The sequence below is a fragment of the Rhinoderma darwinii genome, chromosome 1 (genome assembly GCF_050947455.1).
Source record: "Rhinoderma darwinii isolate aRhiDar2 chromosome 1, aRhiDar2.hap1, whole genome shotgun sequence".
Classification (NCBI taxonomy): domain Eukaryota; kingdom Metazoa; phylum Chordata; class Amphibia; order Anura; family Rhinodermatidae; genus Rhinoderma; species Rhinoderma darwinii.
The window spans coordinates 561,666,269-561,680,648 of NC_134687.1; the positions used below are offsets into that span (position 1 = coordinate 561,666,269).

The following is a 14,380-nucleotide window of genomic DNA, read 5'->3' on the forward strand; positions in this document are numbered from 1 at the left end:
AGGTTTGCAGAGGCCTTGAGGTGCTAAAACATAAGAAACAGCCCCCCCAAAAAAACATTTGGAAACTACACCCCCCCCAAAGAATTCATCCTGCGGTGTAGTGAGCATTTTGACACTACAGGTGTTCTATAGATTTTATTTGAATTGGGCCGTGCAAATAATAAAAATAAATGTATTTTCTCCAATAAGACAGGTTTTTGCTAAAAAAAAATTAATAAATTGCATTTCCACAAGGAATAAAGAAGAAAAGCACCCCAATATTTGTAAAGCAATTTCTACAGAGTACGGGAATATCCCATATGTGGTGCTAAACTGCTGTTTGGGCACAGGGCAGGGCTCAGAAGGGAAGGAGCATCATTTGGTTTTTGGAGCGCATTTTGCTGGATTGGTTTCTGGGCGCCAGGTCACATTTGCGGATCCTCTGACATAACAGTACAGTGGAAGAAGAGACTCCATTTGGGAAACTACACCCCTTGAAGAACTCATATAGGGGTACAGTGAGCATTTTGTATTCTGTGTCGCCATATTCTGAGAGCCATGCGGTTTTTATTTTTGTGTCATCTAATTGGTGTGAGAGCTTGTTTTTTGTGGGACAGGCTTTAGTTCTTATTGGTACCATTTTGGGGTACATGCTACTTTTTGACCACTGTATATTCCATTTTTTGGGAGGCTAGGTCATAAAAAAACCCGCTATGGTGGAATACCTTACAGCCTCAGTAAAGATCTTGCGTTTGTTTCTACTTGATCTGGGACCATGGGATGAATATATTGATAGGATATGTACTACTGTACCCTAGGGATTAACAAACAGTGTATTTGCCCTTTACTCCTTCCACCTTTCCTTATGGTCTCGTCTCCCCTGTATTGTCCTGTTGGATATTAGGTTCAAGGTAGCATGTCTATTATTGCTCTTTCTAAAATGCTTCTGTCGTTGGCTTTCTGTAACAAGCTTTAAGACTATACTTACCACATTTCCATAGGTCCACAAAACACGGTCCGTTTTTTTTTTAACAGACAATTGAATAGAATGGGTGAGACTATTCCGCAAAAACTGACAGGAACAGGACCTGCTCTGAGTTTTGTGGATCAGACACACGGAAATAAAAAAAAAAAAATCTAGCAGTTTGGGATTTGTTTTTCATATTTCTTTATGGCGTTCACTGTGCAGCATATATGATGTGATAGATTTATAGTTTAGGTCTTTAGGATTGCGGTAAAACAAATTATGCAAGATTTATTTTTCCCCACAATAAAATTATGGGGAAACCGACGATTTTTAGTTTTTGAACTTGACATGTCTATTTTTTCTATTTTTTTTTACACCTAGTAAGAGAGACTTGAAGGTCCAATTGCTGTAGGGCAATGTAATTTATCTGTCAGGTTTACACTGGCTTCCGTAGATATCAGACCTGAAGGCTTTCCCATCCCTTGGTTGAACTTGATGGACATGTGTCTTTTTTCAACCGTACAAACTACTACTACTACTACTACAAGGCCATTGTTAGTCCTCTGGTTGACATGGCAACAATCGGCACCCCGCGACAGCGTTGATATTGACCGGCGCATCGAAGTAGTTACACTCTCAGGATCAGATTCTGAGCCTGCCCCATCACCATGTCATAATTGTACAGCAAGAGGGGGTTAAAAAAAAGCACTGTGCAGAGAAACAGAGAACTGCAACACAGGGGTGGGTAGTAATGGCACTATACAAAAAAAACAAAAAAGAGAAGGCAGGGTTTTACTACATCTGCAGCCCCTTGCTTCTATGGATAATTGGATCCACACCGATCAACACGGTATGTCATCCTTGCGATAAGTCATAGCTAATTAAAGTAGGACGACCCCTTTAAGAGTACGTGTGAGGATGCTTAGATCTAGTACAGGGGTCTCCAACCAGCAGAACTCTGGCTGTTCTGAAACTAAAACTCTGAGCATGCCCTGACAGTCTGCGCCTGTCAGGACATGCTGGGAGTTGTACAGTAGCTTAACAGCCGAAGTGGCGTTGGTTGCGGACCCCTGATGTAGTACCTAACCCCAGTACTAATGTGAGCATCTGAATAATAAACCCCCTTCTCCATGTCACACTGACACAGATATAGAAAGTTAAGAAATGAGGATTTGTTTTGCGAGATCCTCAAACTGCTTTACCTGTACCATCGTCTGCTTTTTAACATCGAGGAAACACTTGTCTCCAGTCGTTTTCTTTCCTGGACTAATAAAATAGCGGCTCTCTACAGGGTTGAATCGTCAAAAATGAGTGTTTGTTTTTTTACCTTGTGGAGCAATTTTCATTTAGGGAAAGAAGCGGTGACAGTGTCCTCTCCATGTCACAGGCACAGCTAAAATCTGAGTGAGGAACCACTCCTCACAGCTCTGCTTCCTGGACACAGGCAGTCTTCCCCCAGTGTAAACGCCGTGGAGTTTTCCCAAAAGAATTTTGTGTGAAAAACCTGCAGCATTTACAGTAGCAGCAAAAAGAGAGATTTAATCTCACGCACACAGGCTGCAGAAAAACCTGCAGTGAAAATGTACATAAATTGACCTGCGGTGCGGAATCTAAATCTGCAGCATGTCAATTTATACTGCGTTCTCGTTGCTTTTCCCCCATGGAATTCAATGGGGATGTAAGACCCGCAACCAAAGTCACAACTCAGAAAAAACAGGTTTTTTTTGGTTTAAAATTAATTTAAAAAAACAAAAAACGTATACTTACCACTTGGGCATTGTCATAGCGACGCTTTTTCTGTTTCGTCCAATGTAATTGCTGCAGCCAATCACAGGCTGCAGCGGTTATATGGGCTGCGGTGTCTTCCCAGGAGGCCGGGCTGCACGGACAATGGAGGGACATGTTGCCATGACTACAGCCCACGGTAAGTCTCTTTTTTTTTTTCCAAGCGATGCTTTCTGCAGCGGTAAGAACGCCCAAAAACTGCACCACAATGTGATGCAGTTTTTCCAGACGGAATTTGCTGCGGTTCCTAGGTCGAATACACCGCCTAGTTTTACGCAGCATATCCGACCAGTGGGAACCTGGCCTTATGGGTTTGACATGGTGAGGGGAATACTGCAGTCACACTTGAATTTGCAGATTTTAAGAGGAGTTGGATTGTCCAATTTTATATCTCTTTCCTAGATTATAAAACAAAAACAAAAAAAAAGGAAAAAACAAAAACAAAAAAATGTTACATTTTCTGTAAATATTCAATGGAAACATCGCTAGAAGCGTAGGAAGTGTTCATTCAGGTTCTTCCCCAACTGATGACATTTAACAAACAACTATCCAGCTCTAGAGCCCAAATGAAAGCTGCCAACCTGAGCAGCAACGTTCTTCTTCTCTCACAAGGTCAGCATGAAGTGTGCGCAAAATGTCTGAATCCACTAAACAAGAGCCGACAAGGCTTCATTGTTCTTATTACAGTATTTCAACACCACAATGAAGCAAATAAGAAGTAAAATAAACACAAATACCAGAAATTACATCTAGAAGATCACAAGGAAGGAAATGGCTACTGGCAAGTAAAATGACCTGACACAACTGAAGACCATTTGAGAAAGAATTATTTTACGCCCTGTTAAGTCAGTCAAGTTTCTCAGATTAGAGTTATTTCACTGGCAAAGAGACAAATCGGAGAGAAATGAAGAAAATGGAAAATGATGGACTGACATTTTCCTATCAGCAAACTATGTCAGAAAAGTCAACATATGTGAGGGAAGAAAATATACCGTACAGTGAGAGAAGATATCTGTACACATGGGACACTTGTAAATCGACCGGCCGTGGTCTTAAATCCCACTATGTATGGTTGCAAAAAAGGCTAATTCTTAAAGGGGACTTGTCACGGTCTGTGGGTATGTGGACTCACTAGGCCGTACCGCGGTGGCAGCTGGCCAAACAGAGCACCCAATCAATACAAAGTCCAGCACAAGGGTACCTGAATAGTCCAGACGGTGACACAGGTTTTAGCACAGATCGGGCTGGATGTGGCAGGTTGCACCAGACGTGGCGGATGACAGCAGGTGCGGCAAGTTGCGCCAGAAACAGCGGACGGCAGTAGGACACAACTCCAACACTGGACATGCTCAGGAACAAAGCACGTCATGGGATACAGGTAGCACGGCACGGGAACAGGATAACACTGAGGGACCGTTTGCAAAGACTAAACATGGAAATTACGAACGCTCAGGCAGGGGGTGATGGGGCAGGGCCCCTTAAAAAGTTCAGGGTGATTGGGGCTAATTTAAAATATAATTCATGTGCGCGCTGGCGCTTTAAGGCCGGGCATGAGCGTGCACACACACCCTAAGAGACAGTGCAGAGCGGAGGGGAGTGTTGGCGTCTCCTAGGAAGATGACGGCCAGCACTCACAGATCCATGGTCCCGGCCGCCGAGGGGCGAGTAGGAATGGCTGTCCGCGACCATAGACGCTACAACATCAAAAATCCTGTCCATCTGTGGACAGCATGTTATAGAGCAGGAGGAGCTCAGCAGATTGATATATATATTAAAAAAAAAAAATAATAATTCAGGAAACTTGGAATTAATTTAAATTCCTGCTCACTGTGGACTAAAGAGTCCAGTGGGCGGTCTCAATCAGCAATTGGCAGCTAGGAAGGTTGTCAATCTAATAGTTAAGACTGCCCACTTGACTCTTTAGCTCATAAGCCTGTACATGACAGGTTACCCAGAATCTTCTCACACAAAGCTATAAAATCAGTCTGCTCAGCTCCTTATGCTCTAACATACATATTGCAGACTGGACAGCATGTTTAACATAAAGGATTCCCTTTAAAAAAACAAAAATAGTTTTAGTCTGCTCTGCAATTATTCATTGAATTAGCAAATTAAGTAAAATACTATTTAAAAGGGGGTTTTGTATGGCAAACATTTGTGCCATTTTTTAATGGGTGAGAATAAGGGGCTGTGCTTGCATGGTAACTCTTCACTGAAGTCTATGGGAGATGCAGAAACAGCTGAGTGAGCGTACAGGCACAGCCACCACTGCAGGAAAAAGGGAGGCACCACCATGGACCAGATATTTATGGCATACCAAAATGATAACGTTTGTCATGGGAATTCAGGAGATTATAATATCACTGAGCTCCAAAGTGAGTTAAAAAACAGTTTGTTTTGCATATGACGTTTGACAAATAAATACCACTTTATGGAAACTATTGGAGACGTGTGTGGTTATCCGCACACTGGTGGTAATATTGTAGTTGATCGGCCGGGGTTTAATCAGATATAGGACGACGTGACCCCATCCCATATACTGGGATTTGTGCTGCATCACGCCCTCCTTTTCTTTGTTCCCCTTTCACGTCAGGCAGAGTGTCACTGAGGGCTCTCCCTTGCCTTAGATAGCTGACAACATAGGATATTGTTGTTAAAATGAAAACTTTTTAAGTACTTTTGAAAAAGGGCCCTACACTTATTTGAGAACTGCTCAATGGTACCTGGAATGGTCATGAGTGTAAATCCATGCAGAAGATGTGTCAGGTGAAAGCCACTGAGCAACTGGAATGAGGCTGAAGAGTTTATAGCCACAAATTGACATTATATAGACTGAATGGCTCTCTAGAGTGTGCCACATAGAAGTAGAGCCCAAGTTTACCATGTCCAAGCTCATATCAATAAGAAATTATAAACTGAATGGATTAGTTTAACACTAAATGCAGCAAGCACTTCCCTGACGGAAAATTGGTTGTCGACTTTGGACAGCGGCTTTTTATTGGGCAGGTTCCCCAGTGACTTGCAAAGCACTACATGGACACCAGAGGTCTTTGAGGCTCTTTGCTATCGGGTGATCTGCTCTGGTTAATAGAGGGGAAACACTCAGGATCCAGGACCTCCAGTGTTAGATTTCTACCAAACCGTTCCCTTTACTGGTCTCCATACCGACTTGGTGGAGATTAAGAGATTTGGATTTACTAAATGTTTTTTTTTCCCCCTAACTAAAAGAATAAAACCTATGAGGCACTAAATAAAAAAATAAAAAAAAATGGACTATGGACTCCAGATACATAGAGAATATTAGATAGAACTTTGCAGGCATCTATGAAGAGGTATATAGAAAGTGTAGCGCAATTCCATACAGATCACTTTGTTTTCTACTGGTTACGGTCATTGTATCAATAGCAATGATAAGCCAAGATCCATTCTCTTTAATACGTCTCATTTTTAATTGGTCGTCTTCTAAAGTCAAGACTAGTGATATCTTCTGTATTTTACGGATATACTTTTATGTGACAAAAGAAAAATATTGCCCAATTTTTGCTGGAAAAGACCGAGCGTATGACAGAAGAGTAGCATGATAATAACAGCTCAGTCTCCTTTATTACTGCAGAGATATTGCTTGTTACAATCTCAACCTTCTCTTCAGCATCTGTCACATACAAGGCAATCCTGGTTCATTGTAACTGCCAGGAAGATTCTCAGCCAGCCCGGGCTCCTCAATTCGCTTCTTTCCAGCAAATGGAGGCGAACATCCATTACTTTATCACTTTATCTTAACTGTCAGAGCATTTTCGGAAGGATCAAAATACGATACATACACTTATAAGATATCTTTTCCAGGACAGTAAGAAATCAATTAATACCATGGGAATTTTTTATTTTTTTATAAACAAGAAGTATTAAAATATGTGCATCACACAAGCACATAGAAAACGCTCAAACCTGGTTTTAAAAATACATTTAGTTTAGGTCTCTGTGTAGTATATATATGAAGCTCTAAAATAAAAATGACCTTGTGTAAATCAAGTTTTAACCATGATGGTGGCAGTTGCTTTAGTTCTCAATGTCTTGCAGTTTTCACAGTGGCCACTGAGCGCTCACAATAGGGTGACACTTGCTGTCACTTTACAGCTTGTGCTGTGAACACTGGGGGAGGGTCAGAAGTAATCACATCATCAGAGGGTGGGATCGAAGGTAACAACATTCACCGAAAAAAACAAAACTCCATTTGCCTCTGGATGAAATCTGAGGCATACGGAGGCACAGTAAAGGTTCCATGTACTAAAATGGGTGCGCTATTATGGGGCTGTACGAGTCATAATAAGGTCGTGTGTATGAGGCCTTAGTCAAGCGTAGCAGAATATCTTAGGATACAACACACAGTCGAGTCACATTATTATAACCACCTCCTACTTTCGACGTCGGCAGTGTGTAGTCCATGAAGGAAGTGAGGCGTTGTGTGCTGGCTTGGTGGGTATATAAGGTGTGTGATAAGCTGTCTGAACACATCACTCGTTGTTGCCATGGGTAAAAGGGGTGAATTATCAGTTGCAAAAAGAGATGATTATTGGCTTTCGGGCCAAGGGTGGCAGTATTTCTCAAACAGAGCAGTTTGTGATCTGTCCGCGTGCTGCTGTGGTGAAAGTGCATCATGGGTGGAGAAATGGCACCGTTGAGAATAACCAACGTGGAAACTGCGGAGCACCACGTGCCATTGATGTGAGAGGTGAACATCGGCTACGAAGCTAAGTGTAGGCCGAACGACACGCTACAATGGAGCAGCTCCCTGTGAAAATCAACCAGGGAGCTACCAGACGTGTGTCGAAAACAGTTCAGCCAACCCTACATCGTATCGGGCTCAGAAGCAGACAGATGGTCACTGCTCCTACACTAACAATGGTGCATTGGAAAAAAAAAGCCTTCAATTTGCACGGCAGTATCAGAATTGAACCCCCAATGATTGGCAAAGGGTTGCCTTTTCTGATGAGTCACGTTTTCTGCTTTATTGAACAGATGGATGTTGGCGTGTCAGGCGAGATCAGGGAACAAACACCCTGCAACTATTGCTGGAAGAACACAAGCTGGTGGCGGCATTATGGCCTGGGGCATTATTTCATGGCACTCATCCATATGGAAGGCACTCTGAACCGATTTGGGTATGAATCCATTGTTGCAGATCACGTCCACCCATACATGCGTTTTGTCTTCCCTGGGGAAGATGGAATCTTCCAGAAAGACAATGAGACATGTCACACGGCTAGAAACTCTCCAACAGTGGTTGGAAGAGCATGACCAAGACTTCCATGTACTTCCCTGGTCCCCTAATTCGCCAGACTTGAACAACTGTGGGACCACCTCGATCGTCTTGTTTGCTCTATAGATTCTCCCCCACGCACCCTCCAGCAAATGTGGGATGCACTTGCAGTCAGATAGTGGTCATAATAATGTGACCCGACTGTGTAATATTTCATCTGATGACATTAGAAAATGAAAAGTCAATTAAGAAGCAATTCCAACAGATCCGACTTACCATCATGAAGTGCAAATATTATTCTAAGGGGGTGTTTATAGTGTATAGTGAAGTGCTACTGTATGATTTCCTATGTATACATTCATATCCGGTGTTCATATGTTAAATACAATAAAGATCTGAGCTCTCATCATTCCATTCCCAAAAAGATTCATCTCCATTGCATGAAATATCCAAGCTACACAGCGGCAGAGGCATAAACGCTTTTTATTTTGTGAACCATCCCTATAAAATCAGCCATTTGTAATCCAGCTGCGTGCTTATTAGCTGTGAACCATAGCAGCTCAGCTCATTCTCCTAATCTTCCGTCTTAACTCCATTTATTTGGCTTATTTTTTTTTCTCTCGCTGCTGCTCCTTTACAAAATACAACGCTGCCCCTTCTAAGATTAATTGATCATCAATTTAATCCTAATTTGGACCAAGTCAGGTGGTAAATGGACCATTTTTGCTTGATTGTTAGTGAAATGTGTGCAAGCACATTGATAAATTTTGATTATTTATCAATTACCACCAAATGAACTAAATCTATTGAATAAATTGCCATAATAGAGTTAGAAAATATTGCTATTGATAATGATTCTCGCTAATAGTCTTTTCCGGCTGCAGTTCCTGGGTTGTCGGCGAGACAACAAAGAATTCATTTTTCATAACATCAGCAGCGTATGCCTCAGCAATCCTTCATTAATCAGTTACATTATGGGGCTGCTCCTCCGTAATGTGTGTTGCTTTGCTCAGAAAGCCTAAAACACTTTGTCATATTTTATGTCAATTATCAGTAATTTTAATATCCTTCCATCAAGGCATCTTGTAATAGTTAACATATGCTACAGTAAGTGTCTTAAGACTCCTTGAGATGAGTTATACTGCGGATAGGGTTTGCGAGTCACAATGCCATCGGCAGAATGCAAATAACAAAAACGACAGCCTAATGAGAAAAATGTCCCTTGATCTTAATTTCTGATTGCACCGGCTAAGTCACTTACATCCAGGGTGGAGCCGAGCGGCTTTTAAACGAATCTGCCAGTGTGTTTTCCCAAAGTTAATGGAAAAGCCGCTCTCTGGAAAATGGAAAAAAGAATTAGACCCGACACACATTCAGCAACCCTAATACTGTATTTTTGAGGCATGTAGCCAGTGCCAGTTCAAATGACAAAACCAAATTACTGTTGTCATTTTATTAAGGGTATCCGCTGTGCATGGAGCGAACTGAAATGTGCAAAACTGTATAAAAGCCATGCACAGTGTTTTTAACTTCCAGCCAGAAGGAATGCCTGGGCCAGTGCTTCATTATCCTTTACTTTCTGACTGCAGGTCTCGCCCAAGGTCACACTTTAGTAAATGTGCGCCCGGCACCGTTGCGGAATTATAAATGATACGGAATAGGCCACTGTTCACTGAATTTCTATTTCAGCAGCAGAATATGCTGCCACTGACTCAAACGGATTTCTTTATTACGGGCAAGAAATTAATCATAATCTGGCTTTTCAGGTTTGAATAGGCAGGTAGTTAAGCTGTGGACGGATTGTGTAAAACCAAAAGATCAATGTGCAGCGCACACGTTAATGAAGATTCTCTCATTTTCATTACATAAAATGACCTCATCGGAGAACTTAGGGGGGGAGCAAGAAAATTATTTAATGGCAAGAGGTCTTTAAAAGTGAAAGACTCAGTATTAGTATATAGATTATAGTCATGGAGTCAAATCATATAAACAGGAATGAGAATTATTTCTCAAAGGGGGAGGGTGCAGGATTTTTTTTTGAGAAAAAATAACTAGCTTCCACCAATATCTGTTGGCTTGGTGTTATCCAGCGGATAGGTCATCAGTATATGACACTCAGACCCCGCGCCGATCAGGCGCCGGATGTTTTAAACGGTACGCAGTAGGTGGAACCATTTGAATAGCAGAGCAGCTGCAGTTCTATAGAATGGCCGCTATGCAGTTGTTGGAGCCCTCTGCTTCCAGCTCCAACTACCGCATACCGTTCAAAACAGCCAGCGACAGCTGATCGGTGCAGGTCCAATACCCGGACCTGCACCGATCATATACTGATGACCTATCCTGTGGATAAAAACAGTTGAACACCACTCCCTTCTACCAAACTGTTTGTTTAAGGCCTGATTTACACGAGCGTGGGCGTTTTGCGCACGCAGAAAACGCGACGTTTTGCGTGCGCAAAAGGCACTTCGCTGCGTGTGTCATCAGTGTATGATGCGCAGCTGCGAGATTTTCTCGCAGCCGCCATCATTTTGACACTCCGTTTGGAAGTTTGTAAACAGAAAAGCACGTGGTGCTTTTCTGTTTACAATCAGAGTAAGAACGCTGTTGCGCGAACCACGCAGTTCGCACGGAAGTGCTTCCGTGCGACCTGCGTGGCTTTCACGCATCCATTGACTTCAATGCGTGCGTGATGCGCGAAAAACGGGGAAATATAGAACATGTCGTGAGTTTTACGCAGCGGACTCACGCTGCGCAAAACTCACGGACTGTCTGCACTGGCCCATAGACTTGTATAGGTCCGTGCGACCCGCGTGAAAAGCACGCGCGTCACACGGACGCATATCACGGTCATGTAAATGATGCCTAAAGGTCTTGTCTGCAATTCAGAGTTTTGTAGTGGGGGACAGATTTGGAAACTTGAGGGGGAAAAAAAAATAAATCATTCTTATATACATCCGTAGTAATGTCACGTGATCACATTGTCAAATGGCTTTTAACCGCTATGAGCGAAATATCAGTCACGAGTCATAACACGAAGCCAACAGATATTGGTGGAAGCGGCTCTAAGGACTAGGTTTAATTTTTTTATTTTTTTCTCTCAAAAACAAATCCTGCACCCGCCCCCTTTAAGAGTAATAATCCTCATTACTGTTTATAGGATTTGACTCCATGACAATAATCATCAGTTGTCCGGTCACGGACAACTCCTTTAAAGAGGCTCTGTCACCAGATTTTGCAACCCCTATCTGCTATTGCAGCAGATAGGCGCTGCAATGTAGATTACAGTAACGTTTTTATTTTAAAAAAACGAGCATTTTTGGCCAAGTTATGACCATTTTTGTAGTTATGCAAATGAGGCTTGCAAAAGTCCAAGTGGGTGTGTTTAAAAGTACAAGTCCAAGTGGGTGTGTATTATGTGCGTACATCGGGGCGTTTTTAATACTTTCACTAGCTGGGCGCTCTGATGAGAAGTAACATCCTCTTCTCTTCAGAACGCCCAGCTTGTGACAGTGCAGATCTGTGACGTCACTCACAGGTCCTGCAGCGTGACGGCCACATCGGCACCAGAGGCTACAGCTGATTCTGCAGCAGCATCAGCGTTTGCAGGTAAGTCGATCTTACCTGCAAACGCTGATGCTGCTGCAGAATCAGCTGTAGCCTCTGGTGCCGATGTGGCCGTCACGATGCAGGACCTGTGAGTGACGTCACAGATCTGCACTGTCACAAGCTGGGCGTTCTGAAGAGAAGAGGATGTTACTTCTCTTCACAGCGCCCAGCTAGTAAAAGTATTAAAAACGCCCCGATGTACGCACCTAATACACGCCCACTTGGACTTTTACTTTTAAACACACCCACTTGGACTTTTGCAAGCCTCATTTGCATAATTACAAAAATGGTCATAACTTGGCCAAAAATGCTCGTTTTTTAAAAATAAAAACGTTACTGTAATCTACATTGCAGCGCCTATCTGCTGCAATAGCAGATAGGGGTTGCAAAATCTGGTGACAGAGCCTCTTTAAGGGCGTTTTGGGTAATGACGTAGTGATCTCAACTCTGAGGAGCCAAATCTATAGAAAGAATATGTGATCCATAGCGGAAAAATGTGTGCGCAAATAAAATGAAAAGGTTCCACTCGCTGTTGTAAAAGGCAGCTGATGAACACCAGAGGTGTATACTGAGAAACCGGGATCCTTCACTGGCAAATTTTACCAAGAATGTCGGGATGGAATAATCTTTAAGGTGGCTTCACACGCAGCGTCTACGGCCAGATGTTAGCTGGAAACCAATGGTAAAATATAGAAGGCACTACAAACATTGCATTTTTTTAGGTGGCAATTGTTTTTTTTCTTGCGTATATTTTTTTATTTTGTTTTCATAACTCCAGCAAGGTTTGGTTTGGCATTTTTTCCAGCAGTTCGTATGGTTTTTCGCCATAGACCTCCAAAGTTTTTTGTTTTTTAAAAAGATGTGTCTATGTGGTGCGGTTTTTAATAGCGTTTTTCTTGTGGTATTTTTTTTCTCCAGAATAAATCATGTATTGCAAAGAAAAATCTTTGCATCACTTGATCTTTGAATTAAATGATTTGCAATGTGAAAAATGACAGAAAAACGCAATTTTTTTTTTTTTATTGCAAAAAAAATTGTAGCCACATAAAACTGCATGTACTATTTTACAAAAAAAAACCTCAAGCTTTTTAAGATGCATTTTTTGCCCTCAGATAAGACCAATCTTTTACTGGAAGTAAGCTCTGACATTCCCAGCTAAGTCCTGGTCTCTACTCCGTCCACAGTCAAAGCTGGAGGTGACAAGGAGGTGCTGCTTTATTTGGCAGCTTTCTTCAAGCCTGTCTGTTTAAACCCTTAAGGACACAGCCTGTTTTAGCCTTCAGAACACAGCCGATTTTTTTCAAATCTGACATGTGTTACTTTATGTGGTAATAACTCCGGAATGCTTTCACCTAGCCAAGCGATTCGTAGATTGTTTTCTCGTGACATATTGTACTTGATGTTATTGAAAAAATTTGGTCGATAAATTCAGTATTTATTTGTGAAAAACACCAAAATTGAGAAAATTTTTGAAAATTTGCATTTTTCTAAATTTAAATGTATCCGCTTGTAAAACAGATAGTAGTACCACACAACATAGTTGCTGGTTAACATCACCCATATGTCTACTTTATGTTTGCATCGTTTTTTTGAACGTCCTTGTATTTTTCCAGGACGTTACAAGGCTTAGAACTTTAGCAGCAATTTCTCATATTTTCAAGACAATTTCAAAAGGCTATTTTTACAGGGACCAGTTCAGTTCTGAAGTGGCTTTAAAGGACTTATAATTTAGAAACCCCCCATAAATCACCCCATATTAGAAAAATGCACCCCTCAAAGTATTCAAAACCGCATTCAAAAAGTTTAACACTTTAGGCATTTCACAGGATTTAAAGCAAAATAGATGTGAAATTTACTAATATTTTTTTTTGCCAAAATTCATTTGTAATACATTTTTTTTGTACCACAGGTTTTAGCCAAGAATTGCAACTAAATATTTATCACCCTGATTCTACAGTTTTTAGAAATATCCCACATGTGGCCCTAGTGTCCTCTTGGACTGAAACTCGGACCTCAGACGCAAAGGAGCGCCTAGAGGATTTTGGGGCCTCCTTTTTTTAGAATATATTTTAGGCACCATGTCTGGTTTGAAGAGGTCTTGTGGTGCCAAAACAGTGGAGAGCCCCCAAAAGTGACACCATTTTGGAAACTACACCCCTCAGGAAATTTATCGAGGGGTATAGTTAGCATTTTAACCCCACAGGTTTTTTGCTAAATTTATTGGAAAAAGTCTGTAAAATTGAAAATCCACCTTTTTTTCTGAAAAAAAATGTAGAATTTTTTAATTTTTACAAGGAATAAAAGGAGAAAAAGAACCCCAACTTTTATAAAAGCACTTTCTCCCAATTACGGCAATACTCCATATGTGGTAATAAACTGCTGTTTGGACCCACGGTAGCGCTCAGAAGGGAAACAGCGACATTTGGATTTGAGAGCACAGATTTTGCTGGAATAGTTTTCAGTGCCGTGTCACGTTTGCAACGACCTGGAGGGACCAAAACAGCGGAAACCCCCCAAGTGACCCCATTTTAGAAACTACCCCTAGGAAAATTCCTTGAGGGGTGTATAGTTAGCATTTTGACCCCACAGGTGTTTTGCAGAATTTGTTGGAGTTAGTCTGTGAAGATGAAAATTGACTTTTTTCTGAAAAAAGAAAAAGGTTTAATTTTTACAAAAAGTAAAGGAGAAAAAGCACCCCAACATTTGTAAAGCAATTTCTCCCGATTACGGCAAGGGTTCAGAAGAGAAGTAGCGCTATTTGGAGATCAGATTTGTCTGGAATGGTT

The 14,380-nt window shown here is 41.6% G+C and overlaps 1 protein-coding gene across 1 annotated transcript in view; it reads right to left on the bottom strand.

The window, feature by feature from the left end:
* TBCA (tubulin folding cofactor A) overlaps positions 1–14,380 on the bottom strand; it is a 49,951-nt gene that overhangs the window by 14,009 nt on the left and 21,562 nt on the right. The gene's annotated exons all lie outside the window — the stretch shown is intronic.